The 21303-nt window shown below is 36.0% G+C and overlaps 1 long non-coding RNA gene across 1 annotated transcript in view; it reads left to right on the plus strand.

Moving 5' to 3' along the window:
* Window positions 1–21303, plus strand: part of LOC144339535 (uncharacterized) — a 381994-nt gene that overhangs the window by 327687 nt on the left and 33004 nt on the right. The window contains exon 8 of the long non-coding RNA XR_013414563.1: window positions 17180–17282. This is a non-coding gene — a long non-coding RNA (uncharacterized LOC144339535). The remainder of the gene's footprint in view (window positions 1–17179; window positions 17283–21303) is intronic.

Consider the following 21303-nt stretch of genomic DNA (forward strand, 5'->3'; position numbering starts at 1 on the left):
GATAACAATTATTATAAATAAGTGCTTCCCTTTACTGAATGCTTAATTGCATGTCTGACACTGTACTAGGCTCTATGCATGATAACATTTATTTTGTTCAATACTCACAACAACCCTGTAAGCTAAATATTATTCTCTCATTTTTACAGATGAAGAAGTTGAGAATTGAAAAACTTGCCCAGAGCTACATTGCTAATGAGTTAAAGAGCTGGGATTCAGGTGATGTTTAAACCTTAACTACTATACTGAACTACCTCTTTAGCTCATCTCAATTCCCATGTTCCTCTAGGATTGACAATCAATGGACAAACAAAAGAAATACATATGTCTACTTTTTTTCTGGATACCTGATTTTATTCATCAAAGCCAGTGTAATGTTATGGGGAAAAGGTTGATTTGCTTCCAGGTTGATCTGGAATTTCATCGCAACCCTCACCCATAAACCTACCGCTTTGGGAAAGCAAAAAAAAACCCAACAAATTCTATAGTTCCGTTATATGTAGAATGGGTATAAAAGACATTCTTTAAATAAGTAAACATGTAGCACAGTGCTTAACACACGAGCAGTGAATTAATGCTATTTTCTCAGCTGGTGGGTATATTTCATCTCCAAGCACACTGCAAATTCCTTGAGAGCAAAGTGTGGATGTTTTACTATTTTGTTTCCTTCACAATGTTATGTACATAGTACCTGCACTGTATGGCTAGCCCTTAGATTCCTCAAATATCCATCAGTTTGTTTTGTTGGAAGATTTATAATGTTAAGCAGAACAAAATATATATGCTTAGGTTTTGTTACTTTATAATATACCAGCACACAGTCATAATTTTCAAGATTTTCCATAAAAAATTTATCTAAGTATTTTTTTGTAATACCATAGACAATATTTGTAAGAGAGAAAGCACACAATTATAATTGAACACTCTGAGGTTGAATAACTAAAGTAGCTGCTTTGAAATAAAGACAGCCTATTTACTTTGCCACTGTGGGATTGTCCTGCTACAATTGTGAGTGGCATTGATGTACTGTAGGTATCCTGAACTTGTGCCCACTCCTGTCTGGGTAATTTTTAGTCAATATCCTGGGTTCATATCATGCTTGCGAAGTATAGAAGTTAAATTCAATTTACCACCACCACCAACAAAACAGTTTCATTACGGCATTGACAAAGGGTAAATCTGCTTATTCTGATGTTTAAAAATAGTGATCTCTGTCTTCAAACTCTTCAAAGGATAGATTGAAATATGATATTAATCTCAAATTAATCTTTCCCACTATGCTGTTATAGCTGTATCCAACCAGGAGACCCCATCTTGGAAAACAAAAGACGATTCAATGGCTGTAGGGAATCACAGTCCAGGCACTCTGCCAATAGAACAATTTCAGGCTGAAGTTAGAAATTGACATCAGCAACAAGACTGAAAGTTCTTCCTAAAAAGGAACGTCATATTCTAAATGAATAGACTTCCACTCAAGGTCAAATTTATATTTTAAAGAATCACTGTACAAAATAGCACTCAGCACCCGGAAAAATCTATGAGCCTGGACATCTCCTAATCTTGTAGTTTGATTCGGTAATATATATTATGGCTTTAGCTTGAAAATTGTGAGCAGTTTATTTGACTCTCTAAGAACTACATATTAAGTTCTATGAAAGAGAACAAGTAAGCAGACCCCAGGTGTTTTGAGGCAAGGACCAATTTGAGGGCATTATATATTTTTAATATAGTTTCCTTGGAAATTGTATGCTTCACAAGTACTCTTTTATACAGGTGATTGTAGGACAAGAGTAATCAATGTCGCGGTGGGTATCTCTAAAGTTTCACATGAATTTACTTCCTTTCCTGAGATTTCCATGTTACACAGAGTTCCCCTTTCCCACTCAAAGACATATCTGTCAATCTTGGAGGTTTGTGGGAGAAACTTGTGGGAGTCAGAAAAAGTCAAGCGTCAGGAAACTAACATTTTCTGTTCTTTGGATTGGTAAGGACATCTCCTACTTAGGAGCGGATTTTGCTCTTCATTAGTCTTGTAAAACATAAGTAAACCACAGCAGTTTGATGTCTGAGATGGGCCTTGGTAGAATAATTCAGTAGTTGAACTTATTAGCAACATTTTATTTTCATCAATGTCCATACTTAATGTGTCCTCTCTTTAGAGAGAATCATCATCTTTCCTTTTTGTTAGAAGAGTTAGACGTAATGGAAAGTGTGTGTGTGTGTGTGTGTGTGTGTGTGTGTCTGTGTGTAGAGAGAGAGGGAGAAAACATTCTATGGAAGAATAGAGCTCCTACCAGGAGTTCATCTATCTCTAGCTATTCCTGGACCACCACCAGAGAATCAAATATTATCCCTCATGTTGCAGAAAATCAGAATGATTTAATAATAATATCTAACTTAATAGGGAGTTTTATGTCTCCTGCTCTTAGGTAGTTAATTTTAAAATAATTGCTCTGGTGGTCCAAGATTTAGAACCATAAACAGAGAACCAGCTTCTCTTCTAGTCAAAGCTTCCCGAGAGTGGTTTGGCAAAGTTGGAATATAGCTACCCTGTTAAGTGCTTGTTTTCCCTGTTGTATATTCTGCTTGATGGCTACATTTCAGCTGTTAGTTTTCTCTAGGGAATAGCAGCAAGCAAAGAATATGAATAAATAAATGCTCAACATCTTGCATGCCCAGGATTCATTATAATTTCTTGCAATGACAATGATAGATATTTTGCAATCTTTATTTAGGGAGATCTTGCATCACTTGGCATAATCGTATGCCATAACTGATAGTTGAAGTTGTATCTATTCCTCTTCCTAGGGTATGGACTTACATGCTAACTTAAATAATAATAGAGCATTTTATACATTGATCATAAAAATATGATTCTCTAAATGAAATCCACTACTCATGCACTCAAAGAAAATTTACATAAAATTAAATACAATGTTTATCACTTTATCTTTTGTCTAATAATTACTTTTGATTTTATATTTTCTCTACTGATCACATATACCATAGCTTTAATTAAGCACTTTATATTAAATATTTAAAATTTCATTTCCTTTCTCTAGTTTATTTGAAGTATTTTAATTTACAGATCCCAAAATTCTCATTCAAGAATTAAACCCTTTTGATTGCATACTTCCCAATACGTAAAGATTATAGTCATATATTTTTACTATTTATTGACCAAGATTTATAATATATTTCAAATATATTTGTTATATAATCGATTTTAAAAAGCAGTGTGTTTTTACAGAGGGAAATTTGACTTCAGCATTTGAACAAGCCTGTGCTAGAATCCTAGTTCTCTCTCTCAAAATGTTGACTTGTGATTTGGGGCAACATATGTAAACTCTCTGATTCTCATAATCATAATTAGATACAGATATCTTTATTCTTTCTTTTCTTTTTAATGTTATAAATTCGCTTTACTATATTCAAAAGCAAACAGGGGGATAATGAAATATAGAATCAGAAGACCCAGATTCAAGTCCAGGTTTTGGTATGCTCTAGATAGATGATTGTGCAGAAGAGTTAACAGCAGGCTATCCTTAGAAAGCCCTGCTTAAAATGTTGGCCTTTGGCTGGAATATGGGTACTTGGATTTTTGGAGGGTTCCTACTACCTTAACTGATAAGAGTAGTTCACTGCACCTAAATTGTTTGGACGAACAATATGATTTATGCTGTATGCCTGCTTTCCTTCAGGGAATGTGGGATTTTAGTGTGTGCTAGGTAGACGGTGCTTATGTAAACAGCTCCCAATAAAACCTCTGGACATTGAATGTCTAATGAGCACCCTGGAAGACAACATTCCATACCTGTTGTCACAATTCATTATTGGGGGAATTAAATACATACTGCATTATTCCACTGGGAGAGGACTCTTGGAAGTTTGCACCTGGTCTCCTCCTGATTTTGCCCCTTGCACCTTTCACTTAGCTGATTTTGCTTGTATCCTTTCACTGTAAGAAATCATAGTACAACTATATCAGCATATAGTTGAATCCTGTGAGTTCTCGGTGAATAATCAAAGCTGGGGTCGTTTGGTGGACCCCAGCATAGTGATCTTGAATGAGTTAATAAGCCTTTCTGAGTCTGTTCCCTCTACTGTAAAATATGCATAATGCTGAAAACACCTGCCTCTCAGGGTGGCTGTGTAATTAAAATGTGATTTTGTATATCAGGCGAAGTGCCATACATATGTGAGTCATTGCCATTATGTTTATTGTTGTTGTTACTGTTTGCACCATCATCACCATATCCCTCTTTCTGGTGCTTTGGGATATAGTTTCTTGATAGAGTAAGGGAATGGGAGAGTCATCCAAGTCACTCCCCTTCTTCAGCTTGGCTCTGCTATGGTTCCATAATTAGCCCACAAGAGACCATGGAAGAGCAGGAAGGATTTGCACATACAGTGACCAATTCTCTCCCACTAGCGTCTAGGACTGTGAGGCAGACCCTGTTTTTTGGCCTGCTTTAAAGGCAACCAAGAATACTCTTATTTCCACCAATCAAAACTCTGATTTTTTTCATGATGAAAGAAAGATTGCATAGTCTCAGTAAGGATACGTTTCTACCCCAGGCCAGAGGATGAATCCTAGTTGGTCAAAACAAATCAGAATAAAATAATCTTCTTCCCCTTGACCACTGATGGTTTAAGATTGGGCAGGTGACAATGTTCTGGTTTATGAGATGGGAGACTAACACTGATAGGCAGTGTTTTCCTTCTTATATAAGAAGACAAAACCTCAAGAGGCAAACACTTTTTCCACTTGATTATTCCCTCCCTCTTGTCAAGAATATAAATGTGATGCCTGGAGGTGCAGGTGGTCATTTTTTGTTCATGAGGACATAAGCCAACAGGATATTAGAGCAGAAGGGCAGAAAGAACTTTGTCCTTAATGGCATTATGCAGCAGCGAAGTATTTCCTTTTAAGACACAGGTTCTAGCACATGATAGGCACTCCAATAAAAAGAAACTTTAAAAATATTATTTATTGATATTGGATATACAAAAGAATATTTACAATAGATCAGTAATATGTAAAGCCTGTTGATAGATACCCCTGGGAATCAAAGAAAGTATCAAATCCAAAGTAAATATTTGCACACATGGTTATTGGAGCCTTGATGTAAAACTGTCCTTGTACTCTCAATCCTCAGATCCTCTTGTTGGATTACTACAAGAAAAATGAGCACTTTTACAGCAAAAGTAACAAAGCGTTGCCTGAATATAGCTTTTAATAGCAATGCCTTATTCTGTTTACACCATTTCTGGTTGTAAAACGCTATTACCATTGAGTGTTTGGGGTCATTTTGTTTGAGGCAGAAATTAAATAGTGATGACAGAATGCACTGTTTTTTTCTTTGCAAAAACTGAGGAGAGATCACATGGTGTCTATAATAAGAAACTTTAGGGGACTCACTTCAAACTTGTATCTTCAGTAGCTGCAGTAAACACCTGCTGTCATATTTGACACCGCTTGTTAATAAGTGGAAAATTTTGAAAGTATCTGTATCTTAGCATAACTGCTTAGCTGGCTTAGAATTCGTGAATAATTGATGAAGATATATTGATGGTGTACACCAGTGTAGTTGGCTTTACACTATCTTCATTCCAAAGTATTTGTCTTAGTGTCTGATTAACTTCTGAAGAACCCAATTGCACTTTTTTTTTTTTTTCACTAAATTGATTGATTAATGGCTAACTGCAAGCTACATTTTCCAAAGGAATCCTAAGTGTCTTTTAGGAATTCTACTGAAGCATGTAACAGGGAGTTTATGAGATATACACCCTTTATTTCCAGAAACATCATCTCTTGGCAGAAACATTCAACCAATGGCTGAGGGACAGTCAGTATTGCCTAAAGTCATTATTGGTGACTCTGGCACTTCCAGTGTAAATGTGGTTATGTTTCTTTTTGTCTAGTCTCTTTCATCTTTGAATTTCTCTCCCTTTCCCTTTTTCTTTGGCCAGTGTTTGTATATTGTGGCAGTTAAGAGTAAAGAGGTGGCTTGTTCCTATATTATAGTTAAGTCATTCAGCATTGGCAAACATGAGTAGTAGGTACTAAAAGTTAGTAGTGGGTGTAAAATGCTCTGAAGAGTTACAAGTGCCAAGGAAGATAGAATTGGAGATGTTACTCTTTTAAAGAAGACAGTTTTGTACTTGAAGCCAATTCCTCATTACATTTTTAAAATAAGCTTTTTATTTTAGAATTGCATTAGATTTACAGAAAAATTGGGAAGACAGTACAGAGTTCCCAAATATGTCACACTCGATTTTCCCTACTATTAAAATCTTTGCATTAATATGGTATATTTATCACAATTAATGAACCAATATTGGTATATTATTATTAAATAAAATTTATACTTTATTCATTTTTCATACTTTGCTCATTTTTTGTAGTTTTAATATTAACCAAAGGCTCTTTTTTCTGTTCCAGGATCTCATATAGGATACCTCATTACCTTTAGTATTAATAGTTATGCTTCCTTTGGCTCCTCTTTACTGTGAGTGTTTTCAAATTTTTCTTGTTTTTGATGACTTTGACAATTTCAAGGAGTTCTGGTTAGGTATTTTGTAGAATATCCATCAATGGGGAGTTGGCTGAAGTTTTTCTTATGAGCAGATTGGAGTCATGAGTTTTGGGAGGAGACCAAAGAGGCACAGTGTGATTCTTCTCACATTATATCAAGGCCATATACTTGTAGTATGGCTTTTCACTGTCGACATTAGCCTTGATCAACTCGATAAAGGGAGGTTTGTCAAGTTTTTGTTGTAAAATTATTTTTTCCTTCTTTCCTTACTGTACTCTGCAGAAGGAAGTCATTATGCCCAGCCTACTCTTGAGGAATGGTCACTTGTACTCTTCCCCCTTGAGGGTAGAGTATCTAAATAAATTATTTGGAATTGTTCCGCACGTGGGATTTGTTCTTTTTCCTCCATATATTTATGTATTCATTTATTTATTCATATAAAACCATGGATTTTTATTTTGTATTTTACATTATAATCCAATACTATTTTATTTTGTTGCTAAAATTGTTCTATCTTTGGTCATTGAGAGCTTTTTCAGTTGGCTCCCATGTTCCTTTGACAGACCTCCATTATTGAGGGTGTTTTGAGCATAGCCTCTACTTTGTAGCACTGCTGATACGGACAGGAGACAGGGAAATACTGGGTAGAAGAGAGCAGTTAACCAGCAAAGACTCCGCCCTCAAGCCTGGAAACTTGTGGCCCTAAATAAGAACGGGCATTCCTGTCTTCACACCCAAAAGTTGCCTTTTGGGCTGTCACACCTCCCTATCCCGTACCTGTTTAACTCGCAAACCCCCAGCTCCATGAGGAGATGAACAAAATTGCAGAAGAACAGCAGAATGGCCGGGCAGAGAAAGAGAAAAGAGGAGTGTCTGAACACCAAGAGGAGTTTGGCTTGGGATGATCGGAGAGGAGATTGGCCACTGGACGGTCAAACTCCAGGGGCAGATCATCTTCCCACTCCATCCCCCTTCCTGTTCCGCATCCATCCCACTGAGAGTCACCTCCACCACTCATTGAAATCCTGGCATTCACCATCCTTCAAGTCTGTGTGCAACCTGATTCTTCCTGGACACCAGACAAGGACCTGGGTACCAAGAGGGCACTGAGCTGGTTAACACTTAAGCCATCTGCAGACAACAAGGCTAAAAGAATGCACTCTAATACTTGCCCATTTGGGCTTCAGGAATCACAGACACCCACCCCTGGATGCTACCATGGGGCCAGAGCCCAGGGGCACACTTCCTGGCTCCCGCACCTGCCCATCTGCTTGCTCCGCTTCCTGTAATGGGTTTGAGTGTGCACAGCTGAACAGATGAGCCACATCTCTGTCACAAGTCCTGCAAGAGGGGTCAGAGAACTCTCCCGTTTCGTTACAAGATGCTCCAGACTAATCTTCTAAATTTGTTGCCCCAGCCCTAGAATAAGCCATTCCTCCAAGGATGTATTCTGCTTCCTTTTATTAGTGAATGATATAAAAAACCAATATATGAATGTTAATTGCATTAATTGTTACTTGGATATCATCAGTTCTAGACCTTCTTAGTTGACAGAGCAAAGAAATATATGTGTGTATACTAATTCATATAAATATAAATGTATGTGCATTCTACATGTAACAATCTATGTCTATATTAAATTAAATATGAGTTTATACTGATGTCTCCATCTCTAATCCATTACCACATAGACCATACTAATTTTCTCCCCTTGCTTATCTCTAACCTGCTCCAACAGAGAAATCTAGTTCCCAATATTTGTCACCAATTTTCATTTTTCCATTCCAGTGTGCATGTCGAGTGGTTTCAGAAGTGCTAGCCCATATTACCATAGGAACTAACTGTATCAAGTGGAGTCTGTTCTTATATACAGTTCCTTTTGCCCTTAGTCTTATAGATTCCAGTTATTTTCAGTGTTACTTAGATCAGAACCTTTCTCTCCCAACACCTTCAAGTGAGACTGCTTTATACATTTGTAATTCAGTCAGATAGTTTTGTCCCATTTTCCATTTTATCATTTGATTCTCTAACCTCCTAAATTATTTTTTAAATTTCATACATTAAAGCTCACTCTTTGTGCTGTAAATTTCTATGGCTTTTAACTAATGCATAGTGTCATCTATCCACCATTACAGTATCATACAGAAAAGGTCCACAGCACTAAAAAATCCTTTGTGTTTTAGTTATTGAACCCTCCCCCCATCCTCTCCAAAACCCTTGGCAACCATTAATCGGTTTACCATTTCTATTCTTTTGCCTATTCCAGAATATCATGCAATTGGAATCATATAGTATGTAGCCTTTTCAGACTGTTTTTTTTTAAACTTAGCAATAGCATTTAATACTGATCCATATCTTCACATGGCTTGATAGCTCATTCCTTTTTATCACTGAATAATATTCTACTATATGCTTGTACCACAGTTTGATTATACATTCATCTATTCAAGAGCATATGAGTTTTGTTGATTATGAATAATGTTGCAATAAATATTTGTGTGCAAGTTTCTACATGGACATGTTTTTTCAAATAAGTTTGATAAATACCAAAGAGCACAATTGCTGGATCATAGGACAAGGCTTTGTTTAGCTTTGTAATAAACTGCAAAACTGTGGTTGAAACTGGTTGAACCACTCTGTGTTCTCACTAGGACTAAAGAAAAGTTCCTTTTGCTCTTCACTCTCACCATTAATTGATATCGTTAATTTTTTTGGATTTTAGCCATTATGATATATGTGGCATTTCTTATTGTTGGTTTAATGTGCCTTTCCCTAATGATAACTGATGGGCATCTTTTCGTATGTTTATTTGACATCTGTTTATCTTCTATACTAAAATATGTATTCAGATCTTTTGCTCATTGTTTTAATTTTTTTTCTTTTTTACTTTTGGTGTTGTATATAAAAACTCATCACCCAACCCAGGGTCAGACAGATTTTCTCCTATATCCTTTCCTAGAAGTTTTATAATTTTGCATTTTACATTCAGGTGTATGATACATTTTGAATAATTGTGGTTAAGGTCTGGGTTTAGGTTTACTTATTTGCATATAAATATCCATTTTTTTTCAGCACAACTCCTTTGAAACTTTCTTCCATACTATGTGCTTTGAAAGAAGAGGAAAGAGTTGTCTTAAATGTTTACTTAAGGGGAAAAAATCTTCTCAAACAGAAATACCTAAAGAGAAAATGAAAACTTAGGGAAGATGTTCTAATGCTTTCTGAGTTGATCTGGGTTCTTCCAAATCCTCATCTTTGATGGACTAAGTAACATTTGTATTTTATAATATAATTTCTAATTCTAAAATTCTTACAAAAGATGTATTACAGTTTTTGTTTTCAAGAACGAAATTTGGCATTACAAATGTAATGCTAGTATTTTATATATTTGTAATCCAGTCTCAGAAAATTTCCTATTCAAGGATGCAGCACCATCTCTGAGGTGGTATGCTTTGGCTTCGAGTTGTTGACTCTTTTCTGAAATGCACAAGCAGATCTTGCAGTGAAACTGATGCTAAACCATTATGCAAAGACATGCGCTGATTACCCACTGATGATATATTGATTACAGATCTTAGCGGAAGAGAAATGGAGATCACCACCCAACACATGAATTGGGTCATTAGGTGGATTGCAACATGCTAAAATAAGATCCACAAACACTGACCTGCAATGTACAGAAATCAATTTAATAGCAAACTAGACTAAGATAACACAGGCAAGTAAATACATCATCAGGGTGATTTCCTGACTATAAGCAGTGGCAGTATAAAAATTCCTTAGTGTGGAGCAAATATCTTAGTAAGTTAGATTTTATTTAAGCAAAGCTGCACTCATTCACTTAACTTAAATATACGCATTGTGTGCAAGGCATTGCAACAAATCAAGGGAGGGCAATTGAAAGATAGAAATAAACAAACTTGACTCTTGGCTTTTGCCGTCTTAAATGTATTAGAGTCTTAGTTCAAGCCATAGTAATTTTTCAGAACTGGCCTAAGTAGAGGAGGGAGTTTATATTATAAACACAGCAGAGATAGAGAAGAGCCCGAGGAAATATATGCATATACTTTATGCTTCTCTGTAGCTTCAGACCTACTTTTTCTGCTCCCCTCATCATACACTAGGATGTGGCTACATATTTACTTATTCAACAGATATTTATGAATGTTCATGATATCAAACATTGTTCTAGGTACTTGGATACAGACAGCAGTGAAGACAAGTCAAAAAGACCTGGCCTTACCAAGCTTATACCCTAGTATGTGGAAACAGACAGCAAACAATAGACATCAGAAATAAGATATATGGAAAATGTTAGGGCCGGGAGCAGTGGCTGACTCCTGTAATCCCAGCATTTTGGGAGACTAAAACGGGTAGATCACTTGAGGCCAGGAAATCGAGACCAGCTTGGCCAACATGGCAAAGCCCCATCTCTATCCAAAATACAAAAATTAGCCAGGCATTGTGGTGTATGCCTATAATCCCAGCTACTTGGGAGACTGAGGCATGAGAATTGCTTGAACCCAGGAGGCGGTGGTTGCAGTGAGACAAGATCACGCCACTACACTTTAGCTTGGGCAACAGAGCAAGACTCTGTCTTAAAAAGGAAAAAGAAAAGAACAATGTTAAAAAGTGTTAAGTGCTAAAGGTATAAATGATTGGAATAGACTGAAGGGGACTGAATATGCTATAAATAGGGGAGGGGAGAGAAGGGAGGTTGTGATTTTAAACAGAATGTCAGAATAGGCCTCATTGATAGGACAACACTTGCAGAAAGGCTTGAATCAGAAATGTGAGATTTGATCATGCCAGTGCATCGGTGAAGATGGTCATGGACAGAGGGAATAACCAGGGCAAAGGTTCTGTGTTAGCCTATTCAGGCTGCTATAGCAAACTACACAAACTGGGTAGCTTAAACAACAGTTTTCCCAGCTGCATAGGCTGAATGTTCAAGGTCTGGGTGCCAGCATGCGTGGGTTCCTGGTAAGGGCCTGCTCTTTTTCATCCCTTTTTAAGAGCCCCAGTCCAATCCTAGGGGCTCCACCGGAAACCTAATCACCTCCCAAAGGCCCAACCTCCAAATACCATCACATTGGAGACTAGGTTTCAACATATGAATTTTAGGGGGACACAAACATTTAGTCTATAGTAGGTCTCAGGTTCCAATTCCAGGGGTATTGGAACAGCATAGAAGCCAGCAATGCCTAGAGCAGATAGTATGATAACTAAGAGGTGAGAAGTGAGAATTAACGGGGACACAGGTCACAGAGGACTTTGCAGGCTGTTTGAAGAACTGTGTGTTTTTTTTCCAAGGATCATGGGAGCTCTGAGAGGGTTTTGATCAGATGAATGATGTGATTCACTTTCAACACTAGATCTTACAGTCTGAGCTACATGAAGAGAGACAATCAATCTCTCTCCCTTTTTCTTTTCAGGCCCTGTTACCCAGGGAGCAGGTCAAGCATCCACCCATCACCAAACATTGTTTCCCAAGATGCTGTTGCTTGGTATGTGATCCTGGTTGCTGGAGCACATTTGCTTCTTCACAGGTCATGCATATGAGAAATGGAGGAGTGGAATGGAAGATCAGGCTGGGCACAGTGGCTCATGCCTGTAATCCTAGCACTTTGGGAGGCTGAGGTGTGCAGATCACCTGAGGTCGGGATTTGAGACCAGCCTGGCCAACATGGTGAAACCCCATCTCTACTAAAACCACAAAAATTAGCCAGGCGTGGTGGTGGGTGCCTGTAATCCCAACTACTCAGGAGGCTGATGCAGGAAAATCGCTTGAACCCAGGAGGCAGAGGTTGCAGTGAGCCGAGATCATGCCACTGTACTCTAGCCTGGGCAACAGAGTGAGACTCGGTCTTAAAAAAAAAAAAAAAAAGAATGGAAGGTCAGCTATCAGAAAGTAGGGAGCAGTTGGCAGAGCATGTAAGGCAGCCAGCAACCCATTAGTTGTTCACCTCATTACAGTTAGAATCTAATAGGATAAAATGTGTTCATAAATATTGTCTCACCTGTATTATACCTAACTATAATGAGGGATATTGATAAAGTCTCAGGGGTTGTGAGAGAAGGAAAAATAACTTTCTATGTGGTCATTAAAAGCACTTGAGCTTTTAATGCTGAAAGACAGTTTGGATTTGGCTGTAGAGAGATGAAGGTAGGATTGGGAAAAGAGGTCATTCAGTGTAGGAGGAAACAGTATGAGCAAGAAGTCCCAAATGTTTTCTCCCCCCAGCAGGGGTAGGTACAGTACTGTAGACAGTATATTGTGCACAAACAGATTACGCATGAGTTTACTCAGGGGACTGCTAGACCACTCAACAATAATGGGTAATTGCCTTAGCAAACACATCCTTCTATCACTTATGCACCCCGATGAACACTGAAAGAAAAAGGTATTAAGAACAAATGTCAATGTGAAATATGTTATTTTTATGAACATGATTGTTACACCGAGCTCATGCACAGCACTCTTCTATTAGAAAGTCTATAGATACATTGGTTAAAGAATAAGGAAAATTTCCACTTAAACTTCTTCCTTTTGGATACTTAAACTTGAACATGAGTGCTGGTGACACTCTATGATCCAAATTCTAAAAAAGACACCAGAGGCACTTAAACCAAATTCTCTATTTTAAGTTAAAAACAAATTCTGTGGGTGACTAAAATCTCCAGAACACAAAAAGTGTTCCTCAAAGTTATTATTTCAAAATAGAGTCTGTTTACTTGCTCTAACATTTTTTAATCTCCCAAATATTCTGTACCAATGCTACATTTTTTGGCTAAAAAGTAACATTTTTTTCCATGTAGGTACATTGAAATTCCAAAGAACAATTATCTTCTATTTTGAATAAAATATGTAAAATGATTTACCTTAGAATTTACTGCTAAAACTATATAGGAACTCCCCCTTTTTAAAGTATAGTATTGGTATCTAAAATCTGAGTTTGTTTCTTGATGTGTATTTAATAAATTATCATACTAGAAACATTATGAACCCTTTATGATACAATTAGATAAGGACTATGAATGAAAGATAATTCCACATATAATATTTTTCATCACTTCTTCACCCAAATTCAAAATTTCAAAACTAATTGTAAATATAAAACTATTTTATGTATGTGTCATACTAGCTATTTCATTCATTCATTCAAATTCTAAGTTCCTTCCTTATTATGTTCTATAGGAAGAAGATAAAATGAATATAATGCATGCAAATAACTTAATAAAGTAATTTCAAATATTAAGACATGCTATGAAGAAAATAATTTAGGATCAGAAATACCATACTGTGGATGGCTTAATTTAGACTGGGAAGTCAGTAACAACATTTCTAAGGAGGTGACATTGAGTTGAGACTTAAATGAGGAGCAAAAGCCAGTCTAGCAAAAATTTAGGTAAAAAGCACTTCAGACAAAGGGAATAGTCAGTCAAGACAACTCCGAAATATGAAATGAGCTTAATGTGTTATATGGTAGGAAAGAAGCCTTGAGCAGTGGTTCCATAGTACTCATAATATGTACCTGAAATATATCCTATTTCAGATATTATGAGTAATTTGTGATATCCCTTTTTATTAGGCCACCTTATAAAATCATATCATTGAGACAGATCTGAATTTCACAGATAAAGAAATATTCCCTATATAAAAGAGAAAAGCATAGGAAAATTGGCCAGGTGCAGTTCATGTTAACCATTCCCCAATTCAAAAACAAAAAGAAGGATTCTAAGAAAAAGTAAGTTGATACTTAATGGATAAGGAAAACCTCCAAATTTTATGAATAAATACCTGGATAGAGCCTGCTTTCTTTAGTGATGAGTACTGGTGGGGAAAAGTATGGGATTTTTGCAAGGTTCTATAGTAAAAAAGATAAAGAACATGGTATTTGAGGCAGAGAAGAAAAATGTTTCAAATATATATATTAAAATTAATAAAATAGTTCTATTTCCAGAAATATGGAGGAGATGTAATTTTCCCTATTCCTCTTGCTAAGTACAGCTAAATCCTCTAAATATTATATATTTAAAATGCCCAAAAAACAACATGGTAGTTGTTGAGAAACGACATGGTAGTGAATTCCCTGGGATTTCTTTTTACCTCATATATCGCATACTAGCAGCTGAAGAAGTTGGTTGCTCAGAAATGCTAATGAGCACAGATAAAACAAACAACAACAAAATCCCAAAAGCCTCCTCTCTCTAAACAAATAACCAAGAACAAGGCACCCTAGCAAGACAAAAACTTTTAGACAATAATCACTCTTCTCTAGTCAAACAGCATGGACAACCATGACTCTACTCCACCGTAACAGCAAAGGCCCACTGGGGACGCTAGACCTCCTCACTGATTAGGTTCATAGTAAGTCACCCCAATGGAATTGTAGGACAATATAAATGATTTCATCTGAACAACAGAAAGAAAAGAGATTTTTGAAAAGTAACAAGTCCTTGAGGATTTGGGGTATGATGAAAAGGATATAACATTCATGTCTTTGGAGTCCTGATAGGAGAGAAGAAAGATGGCATGGCTGAAAAAGTAGCAAAAGAAATAATGACCCAACTTCTCAATCTGTTGAAAAAATGGTGAAACTATACATTCCAGAAGCTAAGCAAACCTTCAAAAGATAAACATAAATAAATTCACCCCAAGAGACATCCTAGCCAAGTTTTAGTGTTCTGAAAACTTAGGAGAAAGAAAAATATCTTGAAAGGAGCGAAAGAGAATTGAGACCTTACTTTAGGGGTGGGTACTAATTAAAATGACAGTAGATTTCTCATCAGAGAGACCATGGAAGCCAGCAGAAAATGACATAACATTTTTCATACTGAAAGAAAAGAACTAACAACTCAGAAGTCTGTATCCAGTAACATATCCTACAGGAGTGAAGGAAAAATCATGACATCATCAGATGAAGGAAAACTAAAAGAATTTGTCACAAGAATACTAATCCTAAAATGCTAAAAATAAGTTCTCTAAACAGAAACAAAACAATGAAAATTCCAACCTTGGAACGTAAGGAAGAAATGAAAAGCATGCTAAGCAACAACATGGGTAAATCCAATAGATTTTCTATCTCTTCTTAAGTTTTAAAAATTATCCTTGAGAGTTGAGCAAAAATCTCAACACTGTCTGATGTGATCTTAAATGTATATAGAATAAATATTTCAGAAATGTATAAACACAATTTTATAGAAATAGACAAGCATATTTTAATTATTTTCCAAAGAAAAAAAGGAGGATAACTAAGACAATTTTGAATAGAATGAGTTTACCCAATTTCAAGACCTATTTTATAGCTATAGAAATCAAAACTGTGTGGTATTGGTTGAGAAATACATAGATTAATGAAACAGAATAGAAAGCAAAAATAGATCCACAAAAATATACTTAACTGACTTTTGACAAAGATAAATAAACAATTCAATGGAACAAAAAGATAAGTTTTTTCAACAAATAATACTGGAGCAATTGGACATCCATAAGTTAAGAAACAAACAAAAGAACTACTAAGTTTCACTTTATATTAAAATTTATCTTATAATGTATCAATGGACTTAAATGTGGAACGCCTATTTAAAACTGGGCAAAAAATCCTTAGACTTGACATCAAAATCATGATTCATAAAAGGAAAAATTTATACATTGGATCTCATTTGTGTAAAACAAAAAACTTTTCTCTGTAAAAGAATAAAACTTCTCTCTGTAAAATAAAAAAAACTTTTCTCTGTGAAAGAAGAAAAATAGAAGCTACGTACTGAGAGATAATGTTTGCAAATTACTTATCTGAGAAAGGACTAGCAACTAGAATATATAAAGAACTCAGAAAACTGCATTAAATAAACAATTCAGTAGAAAATGGGTAAAAGAAATAAAGAAGACATTTCACTGAAAAGGATGTACAGATGGCAAATTATCACAAGAAAAGAGGTTCATTATTCATTAGTTAGTGAAATCCCAATTAAAACCACAATGAAATATTACTACACTACATGTCAGAATGGCTAAAATAAAAAAATAGTGACAACACTAAATGATGTAGAAGTTCTGGAAAACCAGATCAGCCATATGTTGCTGATGAGAATGTAAAATAGTAGAGCCACTCTGAAAAACAGTTTGGTAGTTTCCTTAAAAACAAAATATGCAATTATCATACAACTCTGGAATTCTTGGGCATTTATCCCAGAGAAATAAAAACTTATGTTCACACAAAAACCTGTGCATAAATGTTTATAGCAGCTTCATTCATAATAACCCCAAAACTGAAGACAACCCAGATGTCCTTCAATGGGTGAATGGTTAAACAAACTGTGGTACATCTATTCCCTGGAATACCACTCAACAATAAAAAGTAACAATCTTAATCAATTTCTAGGGATATATGCTAAGTGATAAAAGTCAATTTGAAAGGTTACCTACTATGTGACTCCATGAATATGACATTCTGAAAATGACAAAATTATAGAAATGGAGAACAGATTATGGTTGCCAGGGATCAGGGAGAGAATGAGAGTCAGTCGTAGGTAAGCTTAGCTGTAAAAAGACCAAGTGGTGGCTCCCTATGATGATTAAAATGCTCTGCATAGTTAATGTATCAATGTAATATCCTGGTGGTGATATTGTGTTACAGTTTTGCAAGATGTTATCACCAGAGGAAGCTGCATTGAAAGTACCCTTCTCTGCAGTATGTCTTACAACTGCAGGTGAATCTACAGTTCCCTCAGAACAAAAAGGTTAGTTAAAAAATTAACAGAAGTATAATTTAGCAAGTATTGACTCTATACTCAAAATTTAGGAAAACCAGCTATTTTAGAAAAAAAAAGAAAATGAAAGATGAGATCAAATGAAGAATAAATTGAACACTGGATGAAGCAAGTCACAAAGACTGGAAATAGTTTAAAGATAAGATGTGATTATAGAATTAAAATCATCAGAAGAAGCAATAAATAACAAAATCAACACTTCATTCTATAAAACCAGGAATGAGGAGGAACATGACAACCAGGAATGAGGAGGAGCAGACTTCTGGCTGCAGGGAGTGTAACTGTGTCACTGACCCAAAGCTTCAGCTGCTGGGCTAGGAACCCAGTGCTACATTATGTGAGCCTATGCTTCTCACATGCTGCCTCAAGCTGGGCAGTGCCTAAGCATGTCAGGAAGGCCCAAGCTCCTAAATTCGGCTTGAGGACTCCACAACAGCCTTGTTAAACTTCTTAAGACTGCGTCCATTCTGGGATGCTTTCACCCAACGTTCCTTCCCTCTGTCCTTCACTGGGCGTCAGACATACATTGTGGTTGGATTGCCTTTCCAGCCTTACCTAGGTCCTTCTCTATTTCCTCTCATGTGGGTATTTTTCTTAATAAAATCTTTGAACTTTTAATTGCATCTTGGTTTCTGCTTCTTGGAGGACCTAAACTAACTCAAAGACTTACCAGGACTCAGCAATAGTACACTAAAGATAGAGATTAAAAACAAAGGATAAACTGAAATTCGATAGGTGGAAATAAGCCACCTACTCCTGGCCAGTGCAAAGAACACCAGCAACCAGGTGCCTGACTCTCAGGTAGGAGACTTTAGGTCTCTTCTGAATTAATAGAACAGCTGCTAAGAGAAGATCTCCACATACTGATGTTGGAGATCTGGTTAGGAATACTGCATCCCATGCAGCCAATAAACAAATTCTACTAAGTTTCCAATCAGTTTTCTCATCACTCATTCTTTCCTACAAATGGATCAAGAACCACCAGCCCTTGAGGAAATCTTCCAACAAGGAAGAGTGATATCGGAATGAATACATGCAAAGAGCCAACTGAAACACGCACAAATAAAGTAGGAATAAGAAAAAAAATCACCTTAAAAACCAATTAGAATCCTCATTCCTTCCTCATTCCTTCCTGACATTACTTCCATAAAACAAAAACAGGGTGTTATTTTAAAAAATAAATAGCCAGAGATCAAAAGAGAGCTCTGGAGAATTTTTTTAAATGCTTGCAAAGAAATCAGTTTTAAAATTGGAAGATGAAGTCATGGATACTTTCCAGAAAGTGGAACCAAAAGAAGAAAAGAAAGTGAAAAAAGGAGAGGGAAAAAAGTCTTTGGATTGAGCTAAAAGTATCTTTAAAAAAGAAAAGAGAGAAAATAGAGGGCAAGAAATTATTACATAAGTAATGCAAGCATAACTTTTCAGAACCTATAGACGTACTCTACAGATTAAAAGTATCCACTGAATACACAGCATAAGGAGTAGAAGTGGAGAGGTAAATGGCACACTCAGGCACATTGCTGTGAAATTCCAAACGAAGGAACTATTTCACTTGTTCCTTCAACAATCTTTTGAGCATGTAATCCAGGTTTTCTTACCACATTTGATTTATGATTCTTCACATATTCTAAAAAAAACTCATCAGAAAACAACCTAGCAAACTAGGAGAGACAAAAAGACATATATTTGTTATAATAATTAAAATGAAGTTTAAATCAATATACATCAATGGGATTAGTTCTGAAATGATTTGTTCCTTAAGTTTATATGAATGTGAATTCTTAACACTTGATTGAAGATCTAACGGTAATGACTCAATGACATTCATAAAAGCAGGTATTAATTTTTATTCAGTTTCTGAAAAAGTGAAATTGTTCCCCTTCATTAATTTTTTTACAAAATCATTGGTTTTGTACGGATTATAAAATACTATACATTCATTTCAGAAAACTTAGAAATTATCACACAAAATAACATAAAAATTACCTATTACCCCAAATCCAGCAATGGCAACCATTAAGATTTTGGCATATATTTTTCTAGTTTTTCTCTATACCTACAAAACAAAACCATCAAATTATATAATTTAACCAACTTTAATAAACTTAGGTATACTAATAAAAATATTTCCAAACTGTGCTATACGCTAACCAGCCTAAATAAATAAATACTTGAATATATTTAAAATTTTTCTTGATAACCCTGAGTTCTGGTTACAAGTCCCAATAGTCGTTTAATGACATTCTCAAGATCCACTAAGAGATGTCAGCTCCTTGTTCTGGTCTTCTATGGTTCCTCACTATTCTTACTTTTAAAATACTTGTCCTTTTGTCTTTTTTTTTTTTTTTTTTTTTTTTTTTTTGAGACGGAGTCTCGCTCTGTCGCCCAGGCTGGAGTGCAGTGGCTGGATCTTGGCTCACTGCAAGCTCCGCCTCCCGGGTTTACGCCATTCTCCTGCCTCAGCCTCCCGTGTAGCTGGGACTACAGGCGCCCGCTACCTCGCCCGGCTAGTTTTTTGTATTTTTTAGTAGAGACGGGGTTTCACTGTGTTAGCCAGGATGGTCTTGATCTCCTGACCTCGTGATCCGCCCGTCTCGGCCTCCCAAAGTGCTGGGATTACAGGCTTGAGCCACCGCGGTTGTCTTTTAAACAAAACATTTGTATTAAAAACTCTTAAACTTTAAAAATACCTATCCTTTTTGTTTTTTTGTAGGCTGTGTTTTCATGAATGAGCAGAAGTTAAATTGATGTTTCTCTCTGCCGTAAGAATGCCAATCCCAGACTGTCTCTGCTTCTAATTTGCTGTGGGCTGGGAAACCACATAGCTACGTTTATTGATAATCATGACACCACCCAGAGCAGTATTTACAGCTGGCACTTTTTTTGAGCACTGATTTTATCCCAGGCAATTACTGTGATAAGTACTTTTAATCTTCATAATAACTGAGAAGGAAACTCGGGATTAGCAGAGATTAAGTAATTTGCCGAAATGCATACAGTAAGTCACCTACTTTTGAAGTAGAATTAGTAAAGCCTGTAATCTAGAGAAGAAAAATTATACTCTGGGGGTTTTAACCAACTGGTGGGATGGTGGTGCTATTACGCACTTGGAACATGCACCCCCAGTGGTAGGTAAGATGATTGTAGGATGCATTCTAATGGATTGTATATATAAGACCTGGACATGAAAATAAACAACATTGAATTGCATAGCGAGAATCTCCATTTAATTCAGCTTCCATTTTCCTGGTGATGTAAAGGAAAAAGTCTCAATGAGTGCTAATGTGTTTTTAATATTTTATTAAACTCAGGAAAGCATCTTTTTGGCAAAAAGAGCGCAGGCCTCAGATACAAAGCTTTTGGTAAGCAGTGGTTTCTAGACAGAATTTACTAACATAGTGCTTTTATCATTTATATTTAGGGTTAATGCCTATTTATAAAATATGTTAATGACTTTCCCTTTATGAATGTGATTTTTTAAATACAATTTTTTAATTTTAAAAGTTGAGTTGATTTTTTTAAAAGTTAAATAATTACATGTTAAAATGAGAGCACATGGACACAGGCTGGGGAACAACACACACCAGGGCCTGTTGGGGGCTGGGAGGCTAGGGGAGGAAATTTAGAAGATGGGTCAATGGGTGTAGCAAACCACCATGGCACATGTGTACCTATGGAACAAACCTGCACATTCTGCACATATATTCCAGAGCTTAAAATAAAATTTAAAAAAAAGAAAGAAACATTTAAGAATGAAAATAATAATAATAATAATAACATGTTCACAGGGCAAAAAAAGTATGAAAGTGACACATACATGATTAATATGACAAAATGTGTCAAAATTCTGTCGCTTTTATTTTAAAAGTAAACAGTATTTTCTATTAATGGGATATTATTTTTCCTGCCTAGAAAACTGAGTGTAAAGGATGATAAAGTACTTTAAACAAAATGGACAACTTCTCCATCTTGACTCTCATTGTGTTTTGTT

Source organism: Macaca mulatta, chromosome 2 (genome assembly GCF_049350105.2).
Source record: "Macaca mulatta isolate MMU2019108-1 chromosome 2, T2T-MMU8v2.0, whole genome shotgun sequence".
In the NCBI taxonomy this organism is placed as follows: domain Eukaryota; kingdom Metazoa; phylum Chordata; class Mammalia; order Primates; family Cercopithecidae; genus Macaca; species Macaca mulatta.